This window comes from Pyrus communis, chromosome 4 (assembly GCF_041283825.1).
Source record: "Pyrus communis isolate YQ-2024b chromosome 4, ASM4128382v1, whole genome shotgun sequence".
NCBI classification, from domain to species: domain Eukaryota; kingdom Viridiplantae; phylum Streptophyta; class Magnoliopsida; order Rosales; family Rosaceae; genus Pyrus; species Pyrus communis.
Window position 1 is genome coordinate 5,515,997 of NC_142568.1, and position 13,989 is coordinate 5,529,985.

Consider the following 13,989-nt stretch of genomic DNA (forward strand, 5'->3'; position numbering starts at 1 on the left):
TATCAATCCAACATCAAATGATCATTAATTCTTCGCTTCTTTACAAATGACAAGTCCCAAATTATGTAATCAGAATCTGAACACTTGAATATTAATGCTCTAAAACTCAATTCTCTCTCCTAACCAAGAAAAAGTATCCAAAAGGTTCACCATTTTTTCAAAAAGCAAACCCTCTGCAAATGCAGTTTCCTGGAAAAATCTTACTAATCACTTTCATCAGTGTACAGCCTTTGCATGATCACCTCCAACTCTACCTGAAAGTTCACACATATGTCGTACTCAGACTCCAACTCACTCTTCAGCATCTGAACCTCTCCTGTTTGTCCCAACTGACCAATAATACTCTTCACATTCTCCATCTGCTCGTCCAATTTTCGTGCAATTTCCCGCAATTCCACCAGCCATGCATTGCCGCGGTTGGAAGACTCGGCCGGAAAGCTGGAAGTAGAAGACGACGCAGCTGGAATAGCCAGGTCCAAAACAAACCTCTCCAAGTTATCCTGGAACTGCAAAATATCTTCCTTCTTGTTCTCCAACTCACCTTTCAGCCTCTGAATCTCTACTTGATCCCGCGTGCTCACCTCAACTACTTCCGTCAACAGACGAATAATGATCACCACAATCTGTAATTGCGTTGTCAACCTCGTTGCAAACATTGACAGCGGGGATTTGCCGCCGCCAGTGGAAAATACCGGGTTGAAAACAAAATCGTCCTCATTGAAATTCCATCCGCTAAACCCCATATTCTCAGCCCTTAGTTCTCCACATTTTTCCTTGCCCAACAATTCACCCAAACCACTGTTTCTTTTCTTGAACCTCTCCTCAACGCTCTCCAAATGCGGAAGCACAGTCCCCACCAGAAAATCCTTGCCACTGTAGTTGTGGAAAAACGAGTGCTTCAGCAGCGTCTCCGCCGCCGGCCTCTTTTCCGGGTCCCGATCAAGGCAAGAACCCACCAAGTCCTTGAAATCCGCAGAGTACTTCTTGTTCTTGAAATCTTTGATGATGTTTTTGTAATCGGAAAACGGGAACCTGTTCTTGACCTTCAGAATCTGCGACTCTAAAAACGGCGGCAGGTCAGACACGGGAGGGCCGCCGAGAGCCAATTCCAGCGCCGTGATCCCAAAAGCCCAGATATCCGCCTTGCATCCACCTCCGTTGGGTGCAACCCAATACGGCGTTGCAGAAGTGTCGTTTGCCCCGGTTGAATGATCGGCGCCGTAGAAAGAAGCAGAGACCCCGAAGTCGGCGAGCTTAACAGACCCATCAGAGTCAACCAAGATGTTTCCGGGTTTGATGTCGCCGTGGACGTGTTCCTGACCATGGAGATACGACATGGCGTTTAGCGTCTCTTCCAGGACAACAGCAAGGCAGGGCTCTGGTAATCCTTCCGGGAAAGCAGAGGAGGAGATTAGAGAGCCGAAGGCCATGAACGGCATAACCACCCAGAGACGGCGGTCGGCGGTGGTGAAGGAGCAATGGTCGCTGAGAATGTTGGGGTGGGAAAGAGACAGAGTCTTGGTATCGCGTAGCTTGACCTCGAAATCGGCCGTGGCTTGATTGAGGTCAACGGACTTGATTGCCACGATTGCAGAGTTCATGGGGACGCAGACGGCCTTGTAGACGACGACCTTGTCGCCAGAGCCGATTTCTTGGAGGTCTTTGTATGCGGCGGAGTCCAACGGGAATTGGACCTTTTGTGGGTTATCTTGGTGGGAGGAAGAAGTCGCCATTGGAGACAACAAAGATGAAATCTTGAAGAACGAAAGTGGGTTACTTGGATTTCGGGGAAATGGGTTTTGATGGAGTTGATGAATGTAGGGTTTCTGCAATACTAATTCTTGTGAAAGGTTGAGGCTTTGGGAGGAAGACGACGATGCATGAGAATGTGTGGGTGTGTACTGCTCTGCTTTTATTTACTTATATAATAAGAGAAGTTTCAACTTTTGCCCCTAGATTTTGTTAATTAGCAGAATCATCAACATTCTGTCGTGAGGCGATTTTGGTGATTAGGATTGGGTGAGGTTGGTTAAGATAGTAATACAGTTAGTTCGTTTTCTGTTATTTGCCATCTCAGCAATGTCTTGGGAGGCAAGGCATGATGCCCACATATGAGGCAAGCCCATCTGCTCATTTGATCTAATCTCGAATGGTTAGTCCTGTTGTGAGTGCCTCGTATAAATATTTCGAAATGACTATAAGGATACGATATACAAACAAAATATGTATTGAGACCTGCAAGTCCAATAACAAGACCAACCTACTATCATATTGAAATCAATCATTCTCTAAGATGTAATTAAAATCAAGTAAGTCCTATAAAATCATAAAAAAAGTTGTTGGCAATACTAGAGAGACCAAGTTTTGTAAACCATATGATGTGATGATTGAATTATTATATAAGTGTAGATTAACGTGCTTATTTTCTGTTGGTGACGTATCATATGGATATGATTTGCAAATTTGGTCTAAAAAATTGGTCTACCTAGCATTACTTTTTGTAAAATGTGAATTTGAATATTAAACAAAAAAATAAACATAATTATAATTTTGTAATTATATTTGAAATTTTGTCACTATGATAAGGCACAACTCTATCATCAATGCTAAGAACATTACTAGTGTTTCCATAAGGATTATTAAGAAATTGAGAAATAATTCACAAAGGAGAGAAAAAGTGCCCTCATGATATTGGCGAGGCCCACTTTCGTTCCACGTGCAATTCAACCCTCGAGAAGACCTGAGCTGCTAACTACAACTTTTTCATGCTCATTTACTCATGGCAAGGAAAATCTTCAAAAGAATTAAAGATAGGATTAATAACTAATCGCTTAGCACATAACGAGTACTTCATCTTTATTTGTCTTAATCCATAACTCAGTTTCATTACTTGGTTCAGATAAAGAAATGTGATTACCATGACCAAATATAAAACAAGAAAGTGACAATTAGGCCTGGCAAACGGGTCGTGTCTATCGTGTTCGTGTCATTTTCGTATAACACCTGTTATCTTAACGGGTCGTGTCGTGTCACACCCGTTATCTTAACGGGTCCTTAACAGGTCGTGTCACTTTACCCAACGGGTAAAGTGACCCGACCCGTTATGACCCGTTAAGAAAAATATATATTTTTTTAAATTTGCACATACCACACATTGCCACATAAATATTACTTCAAAACATTAAAACATTTCTCGTTCAAGTACTATATCTACACTCGAAAATCCAAGCATATACAAACAATTTTGACGGTTTGGATCGTTGAAATTAGTTTTGGAGAATTCATAAAACGATAGATTGACTAACACTTAGAGTTTATTTATACTTTTATTAAGTATAACATAAGATTTTGTGGTATCCACTTGTGTAAATATTTTAAATTGAAGATCGAATTCATTCATTGTATTCATATAGGGTCAAGGAGTGTAGTTATAAAAAATCATCAAAATCGGAGTTAAAATAACCGTTAAATCGTGATTTTTCGTTTATAACCGTTGAAAAGCTTTGTCCGTCACTTGATCTCTAAATGTTTTTTTTTTTGTGATTTTTTGCTGATGTGATGTCCAAGCATATACAAACAATTTTGATGGTTTGGATCGTTGAAATTAGTTTTGGAGAATTCATAAAACGATAGATTGACTAACACTTAGAGTTTATTTATACTTTTATTAAGTATAACATAAGATTTTGTGGTATCCACTTGTGTAAATATTTTAAATTGAAGATCGAATTCATTCATTGTATTCATATAGGGTCAAGGAGTGTAGTTATAAAAAATCATCAAAATCGGAGTTAAAATAATCGAATCGTGATTTTTCGTTTATAACCGTTGAAAAGCTTTGTCCCGTTACTTGATCTTTGAATGTTTTTTTTTTTTGTGATTTTTTGCTGATGTGATCTCCAAGCATATACAAATAATTTTGACGGTTTGGATCGTTGAAATTAGTTTTGGTGAATTCGTAAAACGATAGATTGACTAACACTTAGAGTTTATTTATACTTTCATTAAGTATAACATAAGATTTTGTGGTATCCACTTGTGTAAATATTTTAAATTGAAGATCGAATTCATTCATTGTATTCATATAGGGTCAATGAGTGTAGTTATAAAAAATCATCAAAATCGGAGTTAAAATAACCGTTAAATCGTGATTTTTCGTTTATAACCGTTGAAAAGCTTTGTCCCGTTATTTGATCTCTGAATGTTTTGTTTTTGTGATTTTTTGCTGATGTGATCTCCAAGCATATACAAACAATTTTGATGGTTTGGATCGTTGAAATTAGTTTTGGAGAATTCGTAAAACGATAGATTGACTAACACTTAGAGTTTATTTATACTTTCATTAAGTATAACATAAGATTTTGTGGTATCCACTTGTGTAAATATTTTAAATTGAAGATCGAATTCATTCATTGTATTCATATAGGGTCAAGGAGTGTAGTTATAAAAAATCATCAAAATCGGAGTTAAAATAACCGTTAAATCGTGATTTTTCGTTTATAACCGTTGAAAAGTTTTGTCCCGTTACTTGATCTCTGAATGTATATTTTTTGTGATTTTTTGTTGATGTGATCTCAAAGCATATACAAACAAGTTTGACGGTTGGGATCGTTGAAATTAGTTTTGGAGAATTCGTATGCCATCAATCAAGTTCCGTGTGTGTGTGTGTGTGTGTATATATATATTTATTAAGTAGATTTAAATCTATTTATTTTGTATGTATAAATTATAATTGACTGGTACACGGAATAGTACATACATCACATGTCACGTGTGTCATCATAAAAATAGTGAGATATGTCATGACAGTCATGTGTGTGATAAAAAGTTAATAACTTAAAAAAAAAAAAAAAAAAAATTTCTCACCACTTCTATTAATTTTCATTTTCCCCTCTCTTTTTTGTTTCCTTTTCAACTTTTTCTTATCATTTTCACTTTTCCCTCCAACATCTTTCCCTAATTCCCTCACTTTTTTGTTTTATTTTCAACTTTTCTTAACATTTTCATTTTCCCTCCATTTTTTTTTTCAAAAAGGGCGGCAAGTTGGCAACGGCAAGAAATTGATTATTGAAATTTGAATGGAAAGAAATCACATCAAATTTCAATGGATGCAAAATCATGCAATGCATCATGCATATTAAATTAATAATTAATAATTATTATAGTTTTTATAAAATTTAATATATATATATATATATATATATAATTATTATAGATAGACTTAATATTTTGGGGGTATAATTATTATAGTATATATAATTATTATAATTATTATAAATTTTATAGTTAATTTAATATATATATATATATATATATATATATTATAATTTTTAGGGGTATAAAATTGTAAAATTAATGTATATAATTATTACAGTATTTTTTTAGGGTATTAAAATTATAAAAATAATATTCTGCTTATCGTGTATCGTGTTACCCACGTGTATACCCGAACCAACCCGTTATCTTAACAGGTGCTTATCGGGTTACCCGATAACGACCCGATTCGTTATCGTGTCGACCCAAACACCTGTTAATTTCATGTCGTGTCGTGTCGGGTTATCGGGTCGTGTCAGAAATTGCCAGGCCTAGTGACAATAGAAAAAATGGGGAATGAGCCCAAATAGTTACAAACTTTAATCATAGATATAAATGCCACATAGTACTACGATTTTGTGTACTTATTTTTACTTATAATTAAGAAGTCTTAAGTTCTTATTCAGAAATAACAAACTCATAACAACTTTATTCTCTCATTCCTTAATGTAAATACATCATTGTATATATTATAAAAAATACAATTTACGTACAATTTAGCAATCTTTCTTCAATAATATTTATCATGACTTCATGAGTGGTATATGGAATAAACAGTTGAGACTAAAAGAAAATCTAAACAGTTAGAATAATCAAATCTTAACGGCTAAAACACATCCTGTTGCCCTTCGCGTTTTTTTTCTTTGATTATTTTCTATTGCCACTTAATACTAGGATAGTCATATTCCTCTCACTTTGGTTGGATCATCCATCTCGTTTACACTCCACATGGGCCTTCACATTTCCAGCGTCGTTGAATGGTGACAGAGAGAGAGAGAGAGAGAGAGACAACATTTCTCTCCATCTTGTTGTGATTTATGCAAATGGGGTTTTGTGACTTGTTCTAAAATTGCATTTTCTTGTTACTCTTGATTGAATATTTCACACTAATGGTTGGTTTGGTTGTAAGGATTTCTATTACCTCCTACTTCTGTGTGAACCATTGTTTACTTGAATAGATATTATCTTTGAATTTCTTATTTTTGCTAACGTAATTGAAAGTTAGAATATAAGGGCACTAACAAACATGCTCACAAGTTACAACTGAAGTTGGTAGCCTCGTTTCTACTTAATTGACTTTACAATTCAAACAGATTAGCTCTGATATTTTAGAATTTGGCTTTATCATATTTAGTCTTATGTCAAAAGTTTAGCTTTACAAGTTACTACTTATCCCTTGTGAAAGAAAATGGGGTTGGGGCTACCTGGTTGAGGAGCTTTATGTGGAGCTTGCTTTGCAGTTTATACACTTTTCCGCCGTAGAGCCTTCAAACCCACATCGTGTTGCGCGATGCTATCTAAGATTGGATCAATAAAGGCAAGTTTAAATGCCCTGAAAAGGTGCAGATATTGGTTGACACCGATCATTTCCCAACCACGACAGTCGATATGGGCAACGACTACGTGCGTAAGAAAAACGGCCAAAGTCGATGATTGATCCTTCCCCAACAGTGACTCATAGACCCAAGAAGAGTCCTCAGCCAAGGCTAAAATACCATCTCATCTATCACAACGTTCCTCCACAACAGCCTGTGCCAATTTCCCATACCTAGGTGAAATTCGCCAGTTAGGCTTAAAGTGAGTTGGATGAACTGGTAGTATTGTGCAGTCGATGCAAGTCAAAAGTTAACCTCACAAAGAGGAAAACTTAATCGCTCAGCCAGTCGGTCTCATTCTTCCGGGTCATCTTAGAGTCTTAAAATATCTTAGTCGTCTGATCGAGGTTTAGCGCAAAGCCCGTCAAGAGTGTTTAGCAAATTAGGGTCGTCGCTTGAAGATCAAATGGCTTGACTTTGACAACGGATTTTATGATGAAAATTTCGTTGAATTCAAGGTGGGTGACACGTAGGGATGGTTCGAGTTGGGATCTTGAACCGAAACCCAAAGCCCAAATTCTAAACTAATAATTTTTGGGATGGAATTTTACAACCCGAAACTGGACCGAATTTTTGGAATTCCCCAATTTTAGGATGCTCGAAAGTTTTTCGGAATTTTGGGCCGGTTTGGGATTGGGCCCAATTTTATTTTATTTTATTTTTTACAGTTCAAGCCCAAATTGGTGGGCTTTTTAATTTTTTTGGATTTTGGAAAGAATAAAAGATGCCCACCAGTTTGTGATAGCTTAGATTACAACTACACATTACAATTTTTAAGTTTCATGAAGTCCAAATTAATTAGCCTTATTAGTCATTTAATCTCCAAGCTTCTGTAACCCAAGACCCTATTTTTTAGCCCCAAGAATCATAACCAATTGTGACGGTGCTACTGGTGGCGCCACAAAAAACATCCCTCCCATAACTGCAATTCTTTGCATCTTCAATCTCTAAACTGCAAGAAAAACAGAGTCCTCTCTCTCCACTCTTCGAACCCTCACCGGGTTTTTGGAATGTAAGCAAACATGCGCAAACCTAGAAACCCAGAAAACCCCAAGCCCATTAGTTTTAGGAAAATCCTAAATCACTAGTTTAAAAAAAAAAACACAGAATACCCAGAAATACAAAATCCATATCTTTAGCGTGTGTTTGACTGTGTGTGGTTTTCTTGTGGCTCAGTGGTTGGTTAGAGTCGAGTCAAAGTGGACGAAGGAGGATTCGAGAGAGATGGCGGATTTGAGGAGAGTGTTGCAGAGTGTTAAAGCCTGGAGAGATTGAGAGTGAATGAGAGAGGAGGATGTCTGGGCTCCAACCTAATTTACAATGGATGGTTAAGATTATATCTCACCCAATCCAAGCATCCAACGGTCCAAGTAATTAGTAAATTATAAATTAAAAAGAAATAAACAAATATATATAAAACATCGATTTAGATTGGGATTCCTGAATCATTACAAAGAGAAGAGCGAATCCAATACCTAAAATTTTGGGATCGGTTCGATTTTGGGTAACGAACGTTTCGTGATGTTTGATTCAGACGCTTTTCAATTCAATTTCAGGACGGTTTGGGATTTTCGGGTATTTTTTTTTTCCACCCCCAGTAACATGAGCACATCAACTCCACAGGGGACATTCAAGCCACCGAAGATATATAAAGGTATGAATACAATGTTCATGTCGGTGCATACATTGCAAGGTTTAAGTCACAAAAACAGTGGTAACAACGTAATGGACTCAGGGATCACCTTCGCAATAAGGCGGCCAATGCTTAAAGAAATGCATCTCAAGTTTGGCAGTCGAAGGACAAGATGGAATTAGCTTCGGTGGACCAAGTCCCTACAATTCTCCCCAAGATAGCCGAAGGGAAGAAGACTTAGACTTTGACTAGAGAGACCGAGGTAGAGGAATTTGAGAAACAGATCATGTTATTGCTTTAGTCAGGCCAAATGAAAGCACAGATCGAACGTTTCACCAAGAACGCTTGAAAGGCTCTTCTTCCACTTTCCCTACAGGAGCCCTTGATCAAAGTTCAGCATAACAAGCAGCCTCCATTTATTGGTGAATCTCTGGAATACATGAAACAGTTGTACAAGAAATTTTTGGCCAATGATCTTTATGGTTTACCTAAAGAATGTTAGGACTGTATCAATTTGGCTCTGACGAGTCATGCGGCCGAGGATGCAATGATCCAAATGAATTAATTCAGATCTAGTAATCCTAGCCATAATCCAACACATTCGAGAAGCCAAAGTACAAGGTTCAAGGTCAAAGCATACGTTGACATAGACAATAAAGAGTTTCCCTTCTCCTTGGAAGACTTGCGATATCTCCGCTGACACTTGTAGGTATTCTTGGCCGTCAATCTATTTGGCCTGATTCTTGGAGTAAATTGAAAGAATCACTTGTTCACACAAGTTCCAGAACATTTTAAAATTTCAAAACCAATTAACCACAGCTTGAGCTTCTAATTTATTGAAAATCTCCTTCACAATAACAAGAAAAATAAAATACAAGATTGATTTTTATGATTGAGCTTCTTACGATTGGGTTGACGATTTTGGCACTCATTTTCTGGTCATTTTTGTTCTAGATTGAATTTTTATTTTCTAATACTTTTTTTACATTGCATGAGCGAAAAACAAATGTCAAAATCACTAGTCTTGTCATGAAGTTTCCACCAAATCCATCTAGTTCGGGATCCGAATTGTTGAAATTTGATCCAACGGCTACAAACATGGGGCCCTTGAAAAGTTATAATAACTATAACTGTTGGATGATCTAACGGCCGAAATCTCAGACTAGGTGGATTTGGTGGAAAGGAATTCGTAGAGAATCTCTTTCCCCCAAAACGCTATGTTATGTATGTCAAAACCACTAGCCTCAAATGAAACCACCAACACATTTAGAGTATTTTATTCACCGGATACTCTAAATGTGTTGGTGGTGTCATTCCAAATAGTAACGGGGACCTTGTTGGTAATTTAATCTGCCGTCAACATTACATCCCCTCTCCAGCTTTGATGGAGTTTCTGGCTGCTAGAGAAGGTGCTTGTGGAGCCGTGGAGCTTCAAGCGAACAAGTTCTCCTTGAATGTGACTCCCTGCAAGGTGTCGAAGCCGTTAGCAGCAGCCACCAAGATGCTTCTATCCTCAGCCCATTAATGGACGACACCACATTTTACTTGAGTTCTCTTTTAACTTTTCGCATTACACGCTTTGTCAATGTCGCAGCATATAGATTTGTCAAGTTGATTTTGTACTTTGAATTTGAATTCATTTGCTTTGAAGAACTTCTAGATCTCATTCGTGTTGTTCGTTTGAAAGATTATAATGCTTGATTATCAATACAATACTATTCTTTCACATAGAAAACATAAAATTTAAGATCTAACAACTAAAAAATTAAGAGAATATACTTAGAGCACCATAGAAATTTTATCGTGTTTTATGTATGTAGCTTTGGCCCATTCTGCAATTGGTAGAAATTGCCACAACATATAGACAATCACAATGACTCAGTCCAATTCTTTTTAAGCTTTAGACAATGTTAGGAATAAATTTGTAAACCAAATGATGTATCACTAATAGGAAATGAGCACATTTATCAACGGTTGAGTAATAGTTTAATTATCAATTTCCATGTCATTTAGTTTACGCTTTGGGTAATTCTAGGGATACTAAATTTGTAAACAAAATTTGCGAACTAAACGTTGTGTCACCAATAGAAAATGAACACGTTTATCAACACTTAAGTAATAATCCAATCATTAACTTCATATTATTTAATTTTCAAAATTTTGTTTACTAATTTAATCTCGCTAACTTACCCGCAGGCATTTAGGCTTTGACAAGCTACACTCGTCAATTAACTGCTCATTAGAATAAAGATGGATTAAATGTCAAGACAAATTGTGATGTGTCATAATTTTTTCCATTTTCTAACAAAATACAAATAAAAAAACTGCTTCATCAACCAACCCGAGTCACATCATGTTTGGTGCCATAAACAGATCTACTTTGCAACAACAAAAAGCAAACTAGTATTGTTTGTACTCAGTTTTTCACCTTCTATTAGTAGTATTATTTATATTTAACTGCTTGTATAGATTGGGATTTTCTATGGTATTCCAAGTTTTCGATACTTGGAAATTTTTAACCGTTAAATTTTAGTAAAAAAATAAAAACACAAAACTTAAGGATTTAAAAGTTCGGTTAGCTTGTTATAAAATTTCTTGCAATTGAACTACGAGATTGTATGACATACAATAGGAGTCAGAAGAGGAATAAAATAATATTATGGAGGCTAAACAGCCAAGAAGAAGAGGAAGAAAGAAACATGTGAAGGATCACAATCAAAGTACCATCCAGTTAATAATAACAATTAGTTTTTCCTAATTAAAAAGTATTGAAATTCATATATCTTTTAGTCTAATATATCCCAGTAAAATAAAAACGTACCAAAGTGATCAGAGCCGGCTTTCTTAGCATCCTAATATTCTTACTCTCTTCGGTGACAATTTTTAACGTTGCCGTAACCTAATAGAATTAGAGTATCCAACGCAAAAGTAATCGACAATTAAATAAGATTTGCAATAACATCGTGTTACTTTCATGACGTGCGATTCTCCCGATGGGTCTTACCGTGGAAAAGTATAGCCGATTATTTGGAGGCTAGTCATGACCAAAGTCGTTCCCATTTAATTAGTAAGGCAAATAAATGGTCAAGGCTTGGAGTATTTAGTCATATTGGTGTGTGAAGGAAGTTTGTGCTTAGAAATAATTTATGATCTTATTCGAATTTATTAAAATTTGAATAGAGTTTTAATTATAAAAAAAAAAGCATATGTAACCTTTTTTTTTTCCTCTACGATGAACTATTTGCATGCACAACGCACATGTATAAAATTTAAATTAGAATATTAACATTTATTATAGTTTAGTGGTATTTTTATTTACTTAGCTCAAACTTTTTACTTTTTTTAATAAAATACCTAAAGAAAATGGAAACATCGATTTTAGCACTCTGATTAACACTTGAAGTTCGTAAAATTAAAGTTTCCAAATTATTAACGTGTTACCCTTTTGCACACTTTTTATATTTTTTTTTCTTAATTTTCTGTAATTTATTCAATCTAAATATTATAATAGAAAAAAGCACATGTCGAGGAAAAAAAAATTAGAAATGATTAAAAAAATTGGAATCATTTTTGCTCACCAGCTTAAAATTTGGTATATACTCATTATACACTTAATTATCTTTTATGTGTACTTTCAATTAACATACATCATAGTTATAGTAATGAACAAATGCTCGATAAAAATAAAATAAAAAAGCACCAAAGCGGCAGGTGCGTGGATGTAACCCACCATAGAAAGCACCGGGCGGCATGCTAAAGCGTTTTGTAACGTAACAGTTGGCGCTGATTACCCTGGTAAAAGTAACAGAAGCTCGAGCTGGTTGGTGCTCACTTAAATATGGATATTAATTTACTACCATTTTTGCTGTAAGTATCACAACGTAGTAAATACCAGTAAAAGTACATATAGCTCCAATGGTGCTATCTAAATTTAATGACCATGGCTTTTAGGGTTTTAGCTTAAGTAATTAAATGTATTTATCTTTTTATTTGATGTCAGATGTTTTGTAGCAGCGTGACAAAAAGAAAAAAAAATAAATAAAGCAATAACTTTGAAGCATAAGAAATTTGAAACCGCCGGAGAATCTGAGAAAACCTAAGTTTTTTATTGAATAAATGAAAGTTAATAAGTCTAAAACCATAAATGGCGTATCTATACTCTCCACAACTATATAGGCTCACGAGAAGTTTTAATATTATACAAAATATGTAACAAAATACCAAAAATATTCTCAAAACTTGTTTCGTTTTGGGCTTAGTGAACATTAGAATCTCGCTATATATCAAGGCGAATACTACTTCCTATTCGTGATGACGCTCTATTCCAAACGGCGGGTCATTGAGTGCGAATTGAACACTAAAGCACAAATTTATAATGCTTGGACTTTGTTGCCATATTTATGTCTTTTATTCTAATTCTCGATGCACTCCTCCAATTTTATTCTAATTCTCAATGCACTCCTTCATAAGATCTACATCACGTTCAATTTTTCCCTTTCATCGCTTCAGTAAATTACCTTTTTTTTTTCTGGCCACACTAGCATTTATCCGAAAAATGAACGATTTCCCACCATGAAAATTTTGTTGTTGTTGATCATATTTGATGAAGACAAATTACTTAATAAGATACAAAAGAGGAAGAAATTCTTGTTCTTAACTTGGTAGCACATGATCCCTATCACTTGGAGCCTATTGTTCCAACAAACCCAACTGTTTTTGTTGTTGTTGTTTAACTTTATTAAGGTAAGCCATCACTTTAGGATCCCTTATCATGCCTCTCAAATCTCACCCTTGTCGGTCCTAATTGTGTAAAATGTGTGAGAAAAAGTTCAATCCGGCATAAACTCAATAACATGCTAAGAAAGGTAAGCTTGAATTATAAGGGTTAAGCAAATGTACCAATGATCAACAAGCGAATTAAATCGCAAACACATTGGTTAAAGCAGTGTTCTTATTATGCATATGAGTTTGAACTTTCCTCATTCCGTCTTAGATTAGTGTAAATAGATTATCGATGATAAAACAATTTAAAGATAAAATCTTTTTTCTCTTCGAAGAATAAAGGAAAAAAGAAAAGTGGGAATCATTAAGAAATGGAAAAGAATGGAAGCAGGAGAGGAACAAAGGTATGAACAAAAGGGAAATTTCAAGTCTTCAAGTAAAAGAAAACTTGGTATACCATAAAATTGAATTGTTCAGATTAAGTCATGCAATGTGGCTTCCACAAAGATTGCACATGACCAAAAATGGCCGCCCATAACTTTTAAATTAAAACCATGTTACACAGTTTTGGTCTTGAAACTAACAAATCCATAATGGCCTTGCAATGAGTACAACACTCACACTTCCAAGATGTGTGTGTATATGTATCTTCTTTTTTTTATATATATATTTTTTAATAAAAATGAAAACTAGTTGTGGGGTTCACTTCACATTATACTTTAACGATCCAAAATCGTTTATTTTTCAAGTTGTATTTCATAAATCATTCTTGCAAAATATTAACCAAAATCTGAAATGTTTGAGGTATCTGATTGAGTTTAAAAAATTGATGAACACTCTAAAAAACATTAAATTTCATCATGACAATCACATAGACAAATGGTTCAGTTTGAATTGATTTTTTTTTTTTTTTGCAGGGATAATATATGAATGAAGACTTAAAAA

General features: G+C 35.3%; 1 pseudogene; it reads right to left on the reverse strand.

Moving 5' to 3' along the window:
* Positions 1 to 1,877, reverse strand: LOC137721921 (serine/threonine-protein kinase BLUS1 pseudogene; annotated as a pseudogene).
* Between the last annotated feature and the right edge of the window lie 12,112 nt (positions 1,878 to 13,989).